This window comes from Diadema antillarum, unplaced genomic scaffold (assembly GCF_040938485.1).
Source record: "Diadema antillarum isolate AM-2024a unplaced genomic scaffold, OU_Dant_1.0 seq00001003_RagTag, whole genome shotgun sequence".
Lineage (NCBI taxonomy): Eukaryota > Metazoa > Echinodermata > Echinoidea > Diadematoida > Diadematidae > Diadema > Diadema antillarum.
The window spans coordinates 388759-403030 of record NW_027271841.1 but is presented as its reverse complement, the minus strand read 5'-3'; positions in this window follow the sequence as shown (position 1 = coordinate 403030).

The window sequence follows — 14272 nt, the reverse complement described above, 5'->3', positions numbered from 1 at the left end:
TGCTATACCTCGACCTCAAACATTCTATCATTCATAAAGATTGTTGATGGAAATTCAAATATATAACTTTAACAATATTCTTATCGTCTGAATTATGTATATGTAAGAATGTAAATTATTCATACGTGAAAGACAAAGAGCCGTTATAAGATTTCTTGATAAACCCCGTTAACGTAACCATTTGCACACACACACGCACACACACACACACGCATATATATATATATATATATATATATATATATATATATATATATATATGTATATATTCTCCTATTCTCTCTCTCTCTCTCTCTCTCTCTCTATGTTTATTTGATTTGATTTTGATTTTACTGTTCCACATCTCAAACACAAATAACATGATATAATCGATTGAACATAAGACTGGACATAGCGTCGTAATTAAAGAATACAAGAGAAGACAATTTAACAAACATGAAATGTGGGGGACCTACTAAAAAGCAGAGCTTGTAATATATAGGTCCCTATATAGATGAAAATGTTGGTCTTCTTAAACAACCTAGTAACGAAAACTATGAAAGGAAGGAAAGGGACGTAAAGGAAAAGAGAGAAATATATATATATATATATACATATATATATATATATATATATACTCTTAAAATCATGCATGTTTTTATTTGAACACAATCTGAGTTCACAGTGAATTACCGAATTCCAATGGTTGAGTGTATTTACGCAATTCCGAGCAAATCTGTTTTTGTGTTTGTGTTTGTGTGATGCTTGGCAGTCATTGTGTCCAAAGCCGGGTCTTATCAAACTTCAAAGCAAAAAGTACCCTTCAATTTTTTGCCTCCATTAAAATATACGATCTCTAGAGCTGATGATCTTATAAGCAGGTGCTAACAAACTAGTCACCCTATATAGTCCAACAGGCAAGGTTGAGAGAGGTTGTAAAAGATTCGATCAAATAAGGTTACCATGATTATTGGGGTTGGAGTGCGCCTAACTTCATGCGATCACCACCCCAACTCATTTCCCGCGAAAGGAAATTTCCCCCAAATTCCCAAAATTCTGTGAGTGCTGAAATATTAGTATGTAGAACATATGAAAATATGGAAAATTTGTGTGATAATCCATTAAAAAGTTATGAATGTTCAAACTTTGGTTAAATCCATGTCACATAACTGTTTGACAAAGAAGGCTACGCAATTCATGATGTCGCAGTTGTGGAACGATATGAGGAAAGCATAAGGAAGATTCCAAATATTTTAACTTTTCTAGCAAAAAGATGTTTGACTTACATCTTTCGAAGGCAAGGGGATTAATGTCACTCTTAACATATTTCAGTAAGTCAAAGAAATGTGTGTTTTTTTTTCATTCTATTTTTTAAATTCTCATGAGGCCTAATCTCGAAAACAAAGAGATTGAAAACATGGTCACAGATGACGACCTATATTTAATAACGAAAAGTTAGTAATAACAGTGTTCAATTATCAAACGTGCGCAATTGATTTGATCCCCTCAAATGTTGGATCAAAAAGTCTCATTCAAAGACTTACGGTAAGGATCTAAGTAAGAACGTAAATGAAAAAAAAATCAAAATTAATGATTCGTAGACTGAAAGTGATGGAAACAGAGTAAAAATAATCGCGTTCGATGAAACGTTAATTATAATTACATATAATTACATATAAATGTACACGCCTGTGTTCATATGTGTGTTCTATATAGAGAGTATTAGTACGAATTATAAGACAGCATGGTCTATTGCCATTAGCCTATACATTCTTGCCCAACTCATACCGAATACGAAAGAAATAAGATAGTTTAATCTAATAGTCTTTCATGATTTTTTTCCTGAAGATTAGCTCATTAGAATGATAATGATAATGTATAATAGCTATAATAACCATTATAACCTATTCGTTTCAAAGACTCGTTAACTCGCGCAATTTTTTAGAACATGATTCTATGTTTTGTTTAAAAAATGATAGTTCGTTAGTTTTAATAAACAGTCTTACTGTGATAATTCCTCGCGGGGTGACACATTTTTCTGGGAACCAACTCACCCTTCTCGAATAAGGGTTACTTGACTCACAACTTATGACGTCACTGATTTTCCAGTAGAGAACGATGACTACATCGCGATGCTATGCCTCTGAGATTAGAAGAAGAAGAAAAAAAACAGAAACAAAACAACAACAAAAGGGGCAGTGTTTTCTGCGTTGGTTCGCTCACCGGGTCGCGCGCTAAAAAATGATTTACAGCAAGAATTCTTTCGCGAACACAGAAGTGAAATGAAGATTGATGGCAGAGATGACGCATCTCTTGGTCACTGACAAGTTCATGGGAGCAACATCACGTTTGAAACAACTCCATCATACTCACACGACAGGTACTGTTATATATAAGGGACACTTTGCTCTGTTTAAACCCACAGAAAACAACAGCAACAACAACAGTATCGTTTCCCCACTGCATGTGAAGCAACGTAAAACGAAAGAAAGGCATCGGAACAACGCAATGCAGCAGCATAAGTAACAGCAGCAACATCAGCAGGTTTCTAAACAGAAAACATTTCTACGAAAGCCTCTTCTTCGCCTGACGTGTTTCAAGGGTAACATACCTTCCCTTGTTAACTGCGGCAATACAATGTACAATCGCCTAATCCTCACTTTTCCCAGTTCAATGTTATGTGTACTTGTGTACGCAATAACATTTCAGTCGAAACCAAGTGTGTTGTTGTTTTTTTTGTATAGGCGTGTCGTCACCCATACACACATTACCAACCTGACGGTTGTCGGTTTTTTTTTCTCTTTATTGTATTACCTTCGAATACTTTCTACCTTAAAATTGCAATATATATCACCATCAAAATCAGAAAATTTGATATGTTCATTGTAGTGAAACAAAGGAAACGATTTTCACTTCTCTAAATCGTCGGAGTATGACATTCCTTGAATAGGCGTGACTGTTCGAGTTGGGATAATGGTTTTCAAAGTACATCTACAAGACTCGAGTTGGATTAAAAAAATCAACTACCGTACTTAACCAATCTTTCTAGTGTTGCAAAAGCACAACTTTTATTGGGGTGTTACGGGGAGGAGTAGGACGGAATAAGAGAGAGGGGGAGATAGAGAGAACGAGAAAAACACAACAACAGAATAAACAAACAAACATTGGTCCGGGCTATTAGCCACCTTTTCGCATTCAGCGCAACTGTCATCTAATATGAATTTCACATTTGGAAGCTTAGGGGGGCTTAATTTAGTTTTAATTACTCCCTCGGGGAGTTCGCGGGAGTGAAACATCCATCAATGAGCCTACAAAATACCCAGAAGCCCTAGCGAAAGGGACGATAGCTCTTCGCTTTTCATTGTTTTAAGCCGGGTTGATGGACCGCCATTACGTGTCACGTGGCTCTTTACATCTGGGCTGACACTTCGTCCCATTGCTCATTAGGCTCGTTCGCTGCTAATGGCGTCCATAATAATTCTATCTGTTCTCCCTTAACAATCACTTGCATTACGCATAATAATGAGACTAGCAATGGGTTTACACATGGATATCACTTATTTAAGAGTCCTCTAGAGAAACGCCAACACTATATATCTGCTTCCTTCGTTGCAATATCTAGAAGAAGAGTACCAATTAAACATATCGACGACAATAATTTCAGACAATTATCACCTACAAATTGGCAATGCAATCATCTCGTTGTGATGGATAATGCATATTGACCGACCATTACTTTATCCTTCTGGTGGGGACATTATCTTGTGGTGTGCTGCTCATATCCTGACCTCCTTTTCTATCCAAGGCACGCTATTAAAGATACATTGCCAGCCGGTATAACGGTTTTTGTTAAAGTTTGATACAGAGAAAACAATATCCGAAATGAATATATGATTTCTCGACGACCAGTAGTGTCCAAGGCGGTGCATCTTTTCTTTGTAAAACTTTGTGAGAGTGAACATATGGTGCTCCGCGCAATAATTCTTATTTTTCTGTTTTCTTTTTCTTCACAGTATTATTGTTGTCAATATAATATCCTTGACGGTGTGTGCATAGGAGATAATACTTATATACAAATAAAGACTTCCGACCTCCAGAACTGAAAGAAAAGACGCAGAGAGCGTCAAGTATAGACCTGATGATATGGGAGTTACCGTAAATATAACAAATTCTTCTGCGGTGTCTGGTGGCCAATCATGTCTTAATCATTGTTAATCGCAATTATTTCTCGACGGTGTTAGCGTCTCAGGTTGTTTTTTTTTTCATATAAAGCAATTATGGTCAATGAGTTGTGTTGCCATTCATCGGCTCTATCGCCATGTCATGTACAATTCGTTAATACTTTACTGACTTTTTACTAATTTCTAATGACAAATGTGCTCGTGAAAGATGCACCCAAGTTGAGGTAGAATTATTGAATAGCCACCTGCGATCAGATTATTACCTGAATGAGGCAAAGTGATAAAGAATGGAACTTTCTCGGGTGAGGTTCCAGTTCTGTGTTCGGTTTTTGTAAGAACGCAACTCATTGACACGTATAATATTTTGCTAGTAATTGTTGTGTGATGTCATGGTACAGGTATATGACATGAAGGTTTGATATACATTTAGAAACAGATTTTAAAAATTGAAAAAAAAAATCCTTTTTCATGAAATAGTCTGTCTTAAGCACACTTAGTATAGAGCATGTCGAGGGTACACTGCAGAAAAGTCCGGTGTTTAAGATATGAAACACCGAGCTGGTGTTAAATTTCCGGTGCTCATTTATGGTGTTAGATTAACACCTCCGGGTTTCAAAAAAAAAAAGTTTTTCGAATAGTTTTTTAGTTACTGTTTTTCTTGTTGATTTTAAACTTCAACAAGACGATCAAGAATTTTCCGATAAAGTACTTGATTTAAAAAAAAAAAAAGGTTCGAACACATTTACACCACAGTAGCACCAGTTGGTATGGTCTCCTAGTGAAACTGGACGGATGTCATACCATTGACATTAACATCAGCAATATCAAATCAACACCATTCGGTGTCATTGTTGAATTAACACCAGCGCAGTGTCAAAACTATCACTAGCTACAGTGTCAAATTAACACCACGAAGTGCCAGGTGAACTCTTTTCAACACCATCACAACATACTTTCTACACCTGTGGGTGTGGTCCTCTATTGACATTTGATCGGTTTTAGATTTAGCACCCAGGGTGTTAAATCCAACACCGATGTTTTTGCAGTGTATTTTAGGGGAAATGCACATTTGAATGGATTTGTTGTTCCTTTTTTGATGGGAACTTTCTCACAAAATTTGCTGTGGTCAATTTGTTTGAGGTTGGGTTCCATTCTAGCCCCAAGACGCAGTCTTTTATTAAAAATCAGCAAATTCGATTTGTTATACGGTCGTATAAGACTGATCAAGATATTGTACCATCATTACGTTTTTGAAATACAGCGTCATGTTTCGTCGATAGGAAACTGGATATATGCACTTTTTAGTGCACTCTTCTTTTCATTGGAATGACATAGTTCGCACTGCTAAAAAAATCGAATAAGAAATAATAATGGTAAAACTAGAATGATGAAAGAATGGTGATAATAATTATTGATGATAACACAATAATATTAACAGTAGTAGCAATAATATCAAATAGATAGTTAAAATGACGATACTTATATTACTACTACACAATATGTATTGTATTACTACTAGTATCCGTAGTGGGAATGGCGCCTACTGATAAGCGCTTTTCAATATTTATACCGTAGAAACCTTGTTAAATTTGTCATTCAACTGTACGAGGTAAAACCAAATAAATTTCTGGGGGAAAAAATGGCTGCATTCTCTTCATACCCAGCAACCACGGAGTCCTACCTCGTGGATACCTACATATGGGACTTACGACCTACACCGGTGCCAATGTGTATTTATTTCACGTTAGTGAAAGATGTCGGAAAAGCGGTGACCCAAACCCTCGAGGATTAAAGCGCCGACGAACCGTGATACCCCTGTGGTTCTTTTGTTTCTTCTTGAGATATTTCATTCATCGTCGTTTCTCTAAGCCAGAAATTTCCAAATAAACGTTCGCGGGTCGCATGGCGAGAAATTTTAATTGCACTTGAAGAGCGAAGGGGACTATAAACAAGCAATCGCGTTTACGGGTTTCCCAGGGACCCTTGGGTGCGATGTAAGCGTTAAAGGGGGTTGCTATTTTAGGAAGAATTCATGGAGAACTTCTTTCCGTTCAAAAATCGTTCTACGCGTCCTCTTTATGCTAATAAAAAAAGATAGGGAAATTAAACTAATGATATGGATCTCATGACGAAGATTCTTGTAAGATTAGTATAGTAATCATCGTGTATTACTTACTAGTTACTTAGGGCACCAAAGCTAATATTTAGATCTGTCTGCTGGAATTAAAGGAGAAAGTTGTTTAGGTTAATGAAAGAAAAAAAAAAGATTAAAGAAGGAGAAACAAAGATTGACAAAATAAGACTTATAATAAATCCCTTCTATGTGTGTTCATTTAATCTCTTCCTCACAATCAGACAATCAAAAACGTCGCGCCAAACCCATGTTACATCTGTTTAGCTAGGAACAAAGAAATGTTTGTGCACAAAGAATGAATCACGTGTGGCTGGTTATTTATCAACGTCATTATTTACACATATTTATTGTTGTTGCTGTTGTTGTTCTCACTTCACGATGTCTTGATCCTCAATTTTCTTTTTGTTAGCAAGACAGGGGAAAAATATAAAAAGATCCCTAGGAGAAGGGTGAGGGAGATAAAGTCCGAAAATTTCTGGTTTTTGAAATATCATTTTATCATGAAGTAGGATCAGATATACGACGTGAGAATGGAGCAAGCTTCTAGACCCAGCCAATAAGTCTTGAGACAATGCACAATTGCTTGTGTCGATTCAAAGCCAGATCCGCTCAGAAACATAATAGCATGGATATCCGGATATCCGACGACTTGATCCGACGGCGGAGGTTCGGCGCCACCCAGCGCTAGCCTTGAACTTGTGGCGTCTAACCGCACTGGAAGCAGTAACAACTGGTCAGCGCAACGCTACAGATCAAAGCGTAGAACAGGGAGGTTTCCACCTTCCTGGACAGACGCAATGGCCTTCTTCTCTCCAGGGGGTTCGCATGATGCACTCATTAGCACCCATTGTTTGTACAACAACCGGTCTAAGGTCTATGCTGAGTGTAACAGCGGCAGCGGGTCAGTGCAGTGATAGTAGTGTGTGTTCTCCTTTCTTTATCTATCGATTCTGGAAATGGATCTTCACGTATAGACGGCGTGTCGATGACTTAAAACGTGCTGCACTGCGCATGTGATGTAGGTCAGCCGAGGACATCGCTAACTAGATACTAGAAAGGTGGAACATCTTTCCACCTCCCTGGACCAACTACCGATATCTCGCGTTCATTTGGTCCATTTCACTAGAGTAACTCAATGTATGCATGAATATTCATAAATTGATCACGCAGTAATATATGAAATTCGCTTGGCAGATGCCAGTTACGTTCAGACGGTGATCCTTAACTTCGAGGACAAGCTTACTTCGAGGATACCTATAAAACGAGGAATGTTCGCTTGCATTTTAATTTCGCGAATTTCGCGTGAGCCAAGATTCACGAAATCAAAATGCACGTGAAAGTTCTTGTCTACACTATACGCATTGAATGTTAGAGGCAACTTGCGAAAATTTCATGCCGCGAAAAAGCTGTCGGCTCCAATTGGCGAAAATTTCATGCCGCGAAAATATCATGTTTTACAGAGTAAGCTTGTAGTTAAGTATGGGGCTCCAAGTGTCGCATGGTCTCTTTCGTGACGAAATGGCCATTTCGATGAAATTGTGATTTCGTTGACAAAATTGTCGTTTCGTGACGAAATTGTTATTTCTTCAACGAAACTGTCATTTCGTCGATGTCGCTTGTTAACGGAAAAAAAAACAATGAGATACAGAGAACGAGACCATGCGACATTTGGCGCCCAGTACTTGACTACGAGCTTATCCTCGAATTTAGCTTATTTTTGAAGTTAAGGATCACCGTCTAAACGTAACTACTCTATCTACTCAACCGTTAAGTATGAAATCATCCCTTATGGAACAAACACAGTGTTACCACACTGTGTTCACATAGTGAACTATGTGTAAAATATGTGAATATACTGTGTTTACAGTGTTGTCACAGTGTGAGATTACAAACTATGTGGTTCACCACATACAACCCATATAGTCATACACAGTTACCACAGGTTACCACATAATAGTCACAGTGTGTTACATGCTGGAGTATGTGGGCATGGTGTGTTCATAGAGCTATCATCGTATGAATTTTCAGACTAGGCCTATGTGGTTAACCACATACTTATCATATGGTGACATGCAGTTACCACATAATAGCCACAGTGTGTCACATATTGCAGTCTATGGGAATAGTGCCTCCACAGAAATATCACAGTGTGAAACGATGGACTATGTGGTTTATCTCCCACTAGTCACATAGTAGTTTACAGTTATCACAGCTACCACATAATAGTCACAGTGTGCTAGATGTTTCAATCTGTGGGGAAGATATGTTCACATAGTGCACAGTGTGTATTAAAGACTATGTGACGTACACCACATGCTAATCTCATAGAAATCACAGTTACCGCAGCTTACCATATAATGACCACAGTGTGTCACAAACTGCAATGTGTGAAATTTGTGTTTCCACAGAGTCCCCACAGTGTGGAATTTTTGTCTATGAGGTTCTTCACCGAAAGTCACATAGTAATCACAGCTACTACAGCTTGCCACACAAAATCCACAATTATGTCACATATTGCAGTATGCGGGAATATTGTGTCCACCGAATTGTAACAGTGTGAAATTCTAGATTATTTGGTTTCTCACCTAAAAGTCACATAGTGGCTCGTCACCACAACTTACCACAAAATAACCACAGAACCTTTCACATGTTGCAGCATGTTTGGAATGTATAGTTTTGCAGATTTGTCACAGCAGACCGACCCAAAAGTGATTGGGGAGGGGGTACAATGTACGTTATAAAGTGTTTGGCTTGGAAAAACATTCATTCACAATTTACATGAGATACGGGATATATATGTGGTATTTTGGGACACATATCACAGGACAATTATATACCGCACTTCAGTACCACACAGGAGTACCATACAGCAAAACCACACAGTATCGCACAGCAGTACCACATAAAAGTACCACACGATAAAAGAAAATATCATAGGATATTTCTGTGGTAGTTTTTCACATATACCACAGGACTACCACAGGACAATACCAAACAGCAGTACCACACAGGAGTACCACACAGCAAAACCACACAGTATATCGCGCAGCAGTACCACATAGCAATACCACCAGGCAAAACCGCACAAAATACAATAGAAAGTAGGGCCTACTACAGAAAAATTTCACAGGATATTCTTGTGGGTTTTTTTCTTGACATGCTATACCATATCACAGAACAATACCACACAGCAGTACCACACAGTAGTACCAACTGGAATAAAAAGCACAGCAAAACGCATATATTCCAGAATCTCATTAATAGGTGAGTTATGCTGTGAATTATGACAATTAATTGAAGCAGTACTTAACCTGTCCTATTCTCCTACAATATTACCTATTAAGTGGGAATGCTGAGGTGCAGCATGTGATACTTCATGTGGTATTTCTGTGGTATTCCTGTAATGATACTGTGGTATTCCTGCGGTATTCCTGTGGTACAGATTTTTGCATAGCTCGTGAATATTCATAAAAAGCATCCTAAATTTTAGAAAATTCAAAAAATACTTCTAAATTCGAAGTATTTATGATGGGATTTCCTTTGAACTATTGTCTAATAATGTTATGTTATACCCAGTATCATACATTTTGTTATGAAAAGGTAATTTCATATTCAATAGCAGTGTTATCCAGTCAGTAACCGTGCCTTCATGCATTACAAATATTGACATCTGATGACTATGTAGTGACCACCACAATGTGGTGGACTATGTGGTGACTGCCACAGTGTTGTAGACTATGTGGTGAATACCATGGTGTGGTGGGTTATGTGGTGACTACCACAGTGTAATGGACTATGTGGTTATAACCCTGTGGCCACAGTGTGTGAGACTGTGGTTTGATTCACAGTGTATTTAATATGTGTTTTAGGCCATGTGGTAATGCTATGTTGCAAAGTGTGGTAACGCTGTGTTTCACACTGTGGTAAATACAAAGTGTTACCACACGTCCCAAAATCACATATTAAACACACGTCATGTGTTCGACAATGTGTTACACATTGTGTTCCACACTGTGTTTGACACTCTGTGCCACACTGTGTTGCACACAGTGTTACATAGTGTGGTAAAACTGTGTTCTTTCCATAAGGGATACCTTAATGGCCAACACATTATTCTGTCTATCGGACTGTGCATATGCTGCTCAATTCGGGAGCGCATATATAAACAATGGTGAAGAAGTGACGGTTTCATTCCCCCATTTTCTCCCCTCCCCACCCAACCACCAGCTCCCCCCCCCCCAAAAAAAAAAGGGGGGGGGGCAAACGCCACTTTTTCTTTGATTATTTGTGTGTGTGTGTGTGTGTGTGTGTGCGCGCGCGCGTGTGTGTGTGCGTGAGTAAATTACAGTGAATAAGGGTATATCCAGTGAGGTGTTCCCACCTCCCTGGTTTATATCTGAAGTGTCACCAAGTTGCGAGACCGCAGAAACAATATGAAGTACATCTTGTTGCTGACTGGATTTTGATAGAAGAAATCAAGTCCTCTGCAACACATTATTCGACCGTTATATTCTTCGGCAAGAATTAAATTTCGGAGGGAGTGTTTAGATGTTTCTATTGTCAAATCTGATTAGAGTTGTGGGGCCTTTCAAACAAGAAACAATGTCAAATTGTCAATCCATATCCTGCCTTCTCTATGAGAATGATAATAAGGTTTATCATCGAAGATGGTTGCTGGGGATCGGGAGTGGTTTAGTTAATGGGTAATATCCGCCATTCTCGTTATGATTAGAGAAAAGATTACCCGCCATTTTCAATATCACTATAGAAAAGAGCGATGTCTTTTTATTACACGATGCTAAATCCATGAAACAGACTTCGTATCATTAATGTAGACTAATGAGTTCTTGGATTAAGTGACACAGTCTTTCAAATCTGATTGTAAATTCACAAATTGATTTTTGCGCCTCATCCATTCAGAGGCAATTTTCTATCCAGATCGGAGTCTGTCCGTCATTTTTGAACGGAGCCTCCGATCTTCTCAAACTTTCACAAAATACGTCATTGATTTGTCTGCATTTACTGAATACAGACATAAATTATCTTTTATATCTTTTTCGGGGGGGGGGAGGGGAGAAACTTAAATAAACACATTCTTGCAGTTAAAGCAGTCGATGAGGAAATCCGTGTATCTGCCAGTTTAAGGGAGGGATCACCGATTTGCTTCTCCTCGGCTCCCATGAAAGTGAGACGGCCCCACTCCCTTAGCAACGCATCCTAACCGCCAAACGGTATATTCTTTTAGCAAACTTTCCGATGAGTCCAGATGAACGACGCCAAACGTCTTCGTCTGCTAACAGATGGTAGCGCCGAGCTAGCTGACATGTGTGCGCCGTGGCCCCGCTCGACTACGGCTCTTGTTGGCGCGCGGAAACTGCGTGAAGGTCTCTCTCTGCTCACTCCCGCCCTCACAGACGGACCACATCTGCCGTGTATCCTTGGGGATTAGTGACATTTTTAACACGCATCCATTCTCACCGTCTCGTAAGTCCAAAAGGACGCAACTCCACTCCAATGCTTCCCCCGGAAATTCCTCAACAACAGTTCATCTTGTAGTGGAAAGTCCACGGTGACGATCAAACGCGGAAATAGCACCATATGTCCGAAAGTCCCTTATCAATAATGTGAGAATACATTTGGAACACGACCCATCGTGCAAAAAAGCGACTGTGATGTGCATCGCGAGCGCTTTCTCACACTTGCAATCTTCTTGCAGGGATAAACTTCAGGATGCTGTAGTCTTCTCTTCTTCTTTTTTTTTCTCCTGCTTTTCTCTCCCCTCTTTCTCTTCCCCCCCCCCCTTCTATCGCTCTCTCTGTAGCTATGTGTTCCCGTATTCCTGTGGTCTTAGTTCTACAGTGATATGCTTTTAATGTTTCGCCGCTTGCCGTACTCAACTATGTACCACGAAATATCGCGAATTCTTTACATAATACACACCTTGACATTACAAAGGGGAGGGTGGCTTTCCATGATGTTTGTAAGTGGCACGGTCTTAAGTCGAGAATGTGGTTACGTTTATTGGTTCAGTCTACCGAGATGTAGGCATTTCATTTTCCCCTCTTTCTTTGCCATTCCTTCGATTGGAAGGAATATTACGTTTCCTTATCTTCAGACGAATCGTATAGATATCCCTCTGAGTTGGTATGGGGGGAGGTGTCTTTCACAAGAGTGCAGGCCATGACAGAGGCGATTTGACCAACATTATTGAGTGCTTTTTTAATCACGAAAAGTATAAGTATATTGGGGAATATATTAACGCCAAACAGCATAGCAAGCAGCCACAACCAGGCATACTTGAACAATGTAATAATATAAGAGCAATAACAACAATAACAAGAAGTTTTTGAGCGCTCATGCCGAGTTATCATTCATTAATGGTGTTTCAGAATATTTTTTTCGAATCTCTCAACAACAACCAAGGCAGGATAATATCCGGCTAGAATCATTTCAAAGTGATAGACAGTAGTTTAATGAGGACATGGATTTACCCTCTTCCGGATGTTACTTCCTATTGAACTTCCTTTCGAACAATATTTAGTACAGTCCGTGGCTAAAGGACTCTAAATCGATACAATTTTGAATGCTTCATGAAATTCAATGTGGTTCAATCGTAGAGAGAATTCTGATTTCATATTTGACATTTGATGTCATGGATAGTTATAAATTACATAATTATATTATTGATTGAAAGATCAATAATCACATTTACATTCTAGGATTGCTTTGATACGACTGCCTTAAGATATGGTCGAGGGATGACCCCCCCCCCCCCCACCCCAACCCCACCCCATCCCTTCACTCTGGAACAGGTATATCATCATTCATCGGAACGCGGCAGAGGTAACATGACACTTCGCAGTCTTGTCTTCGCACCTTTTAGGATCCATCTCAACCGCGTTTTCTCTTTCCTGTGTATTATCGCTCGGCCTTGCAGCTTAAGTTTGTGTATTATAACAAGTGATGGGGATATGAACGCGGGATTAGGCGGTTTATACATCAACCTCGATGACCCAGTAAAATGATTGTAGCAGAAAGAAGGAAGAAGTCACAGGTGCCAGCCGAGGTGAGAGAGAGGGTTGTGTGAAGGGGAAAGTGGGGAAGGAAGGAAGGAAGGAAGGAAGGAAAGAGGGGAGGAAGGAAAGAAGAGGTAAGAGACGGGGGGGGGGGGGGGGCACATTTTTTCACTGACCTTGTTATATGCAGTTGAAGCTGCAATGAAATTCAAGGCAAAATGGTTCCGGGTTAAAAATAGCATGTTGCATCTACAGTCCTGAACGCGTTTATAAGAGAGTGATATGCCACTTTCTCACTGCACGATTATTGCATGTTTTCCCAGCGTTATGTACAAGCAGAAATTTGACATGTAACTAACACCAATGGCCTTACATCTTTTGGATATTTGGATATTTCAAAACTGTCCAAACTCGCTATGGAGTTGTATGCAAGGTATGCAATGACACATAAAACGTACACACTCCTTTACTGGTGGAACTTTGCTTGGTATTACTTTTTTTCCATATCACATAAAGCATCTAATCATGACATAACTATTACACTTGGCCTAAAAATTGTTAACACAGACGACCTTTCCAGCCTTGTCACCAATTTGCGTCAGAGATGGTGAAAAGAATGAGAGAAAAATGATTGAGAATAACAGAGAAACGGTTGGCAATTATTTGACGTTATGGTGACCCTGAATCAACTTTTAATCAATGCTGGAAGAGCTTTCGTGCCAAATTTGCTTTGGCGTCGTGGAACAAGATACAAACATTCTTATTTTGGAAATACGAAGACGGGCCTAAGCTATCTATGTAAAGAGTTTGAGCAGCACAGTGTCTAATGAAAGATTTGGAAGATGAAAAGTAATTACTCATGTCTTTTCATAAAATCGTCGCTTTATGACACGCTCTTGTCCTTGTGACAAACCATTCACAGGTCAGAAATCTTTGCAGCGAGTTCACCCTTTCTGCTCTGT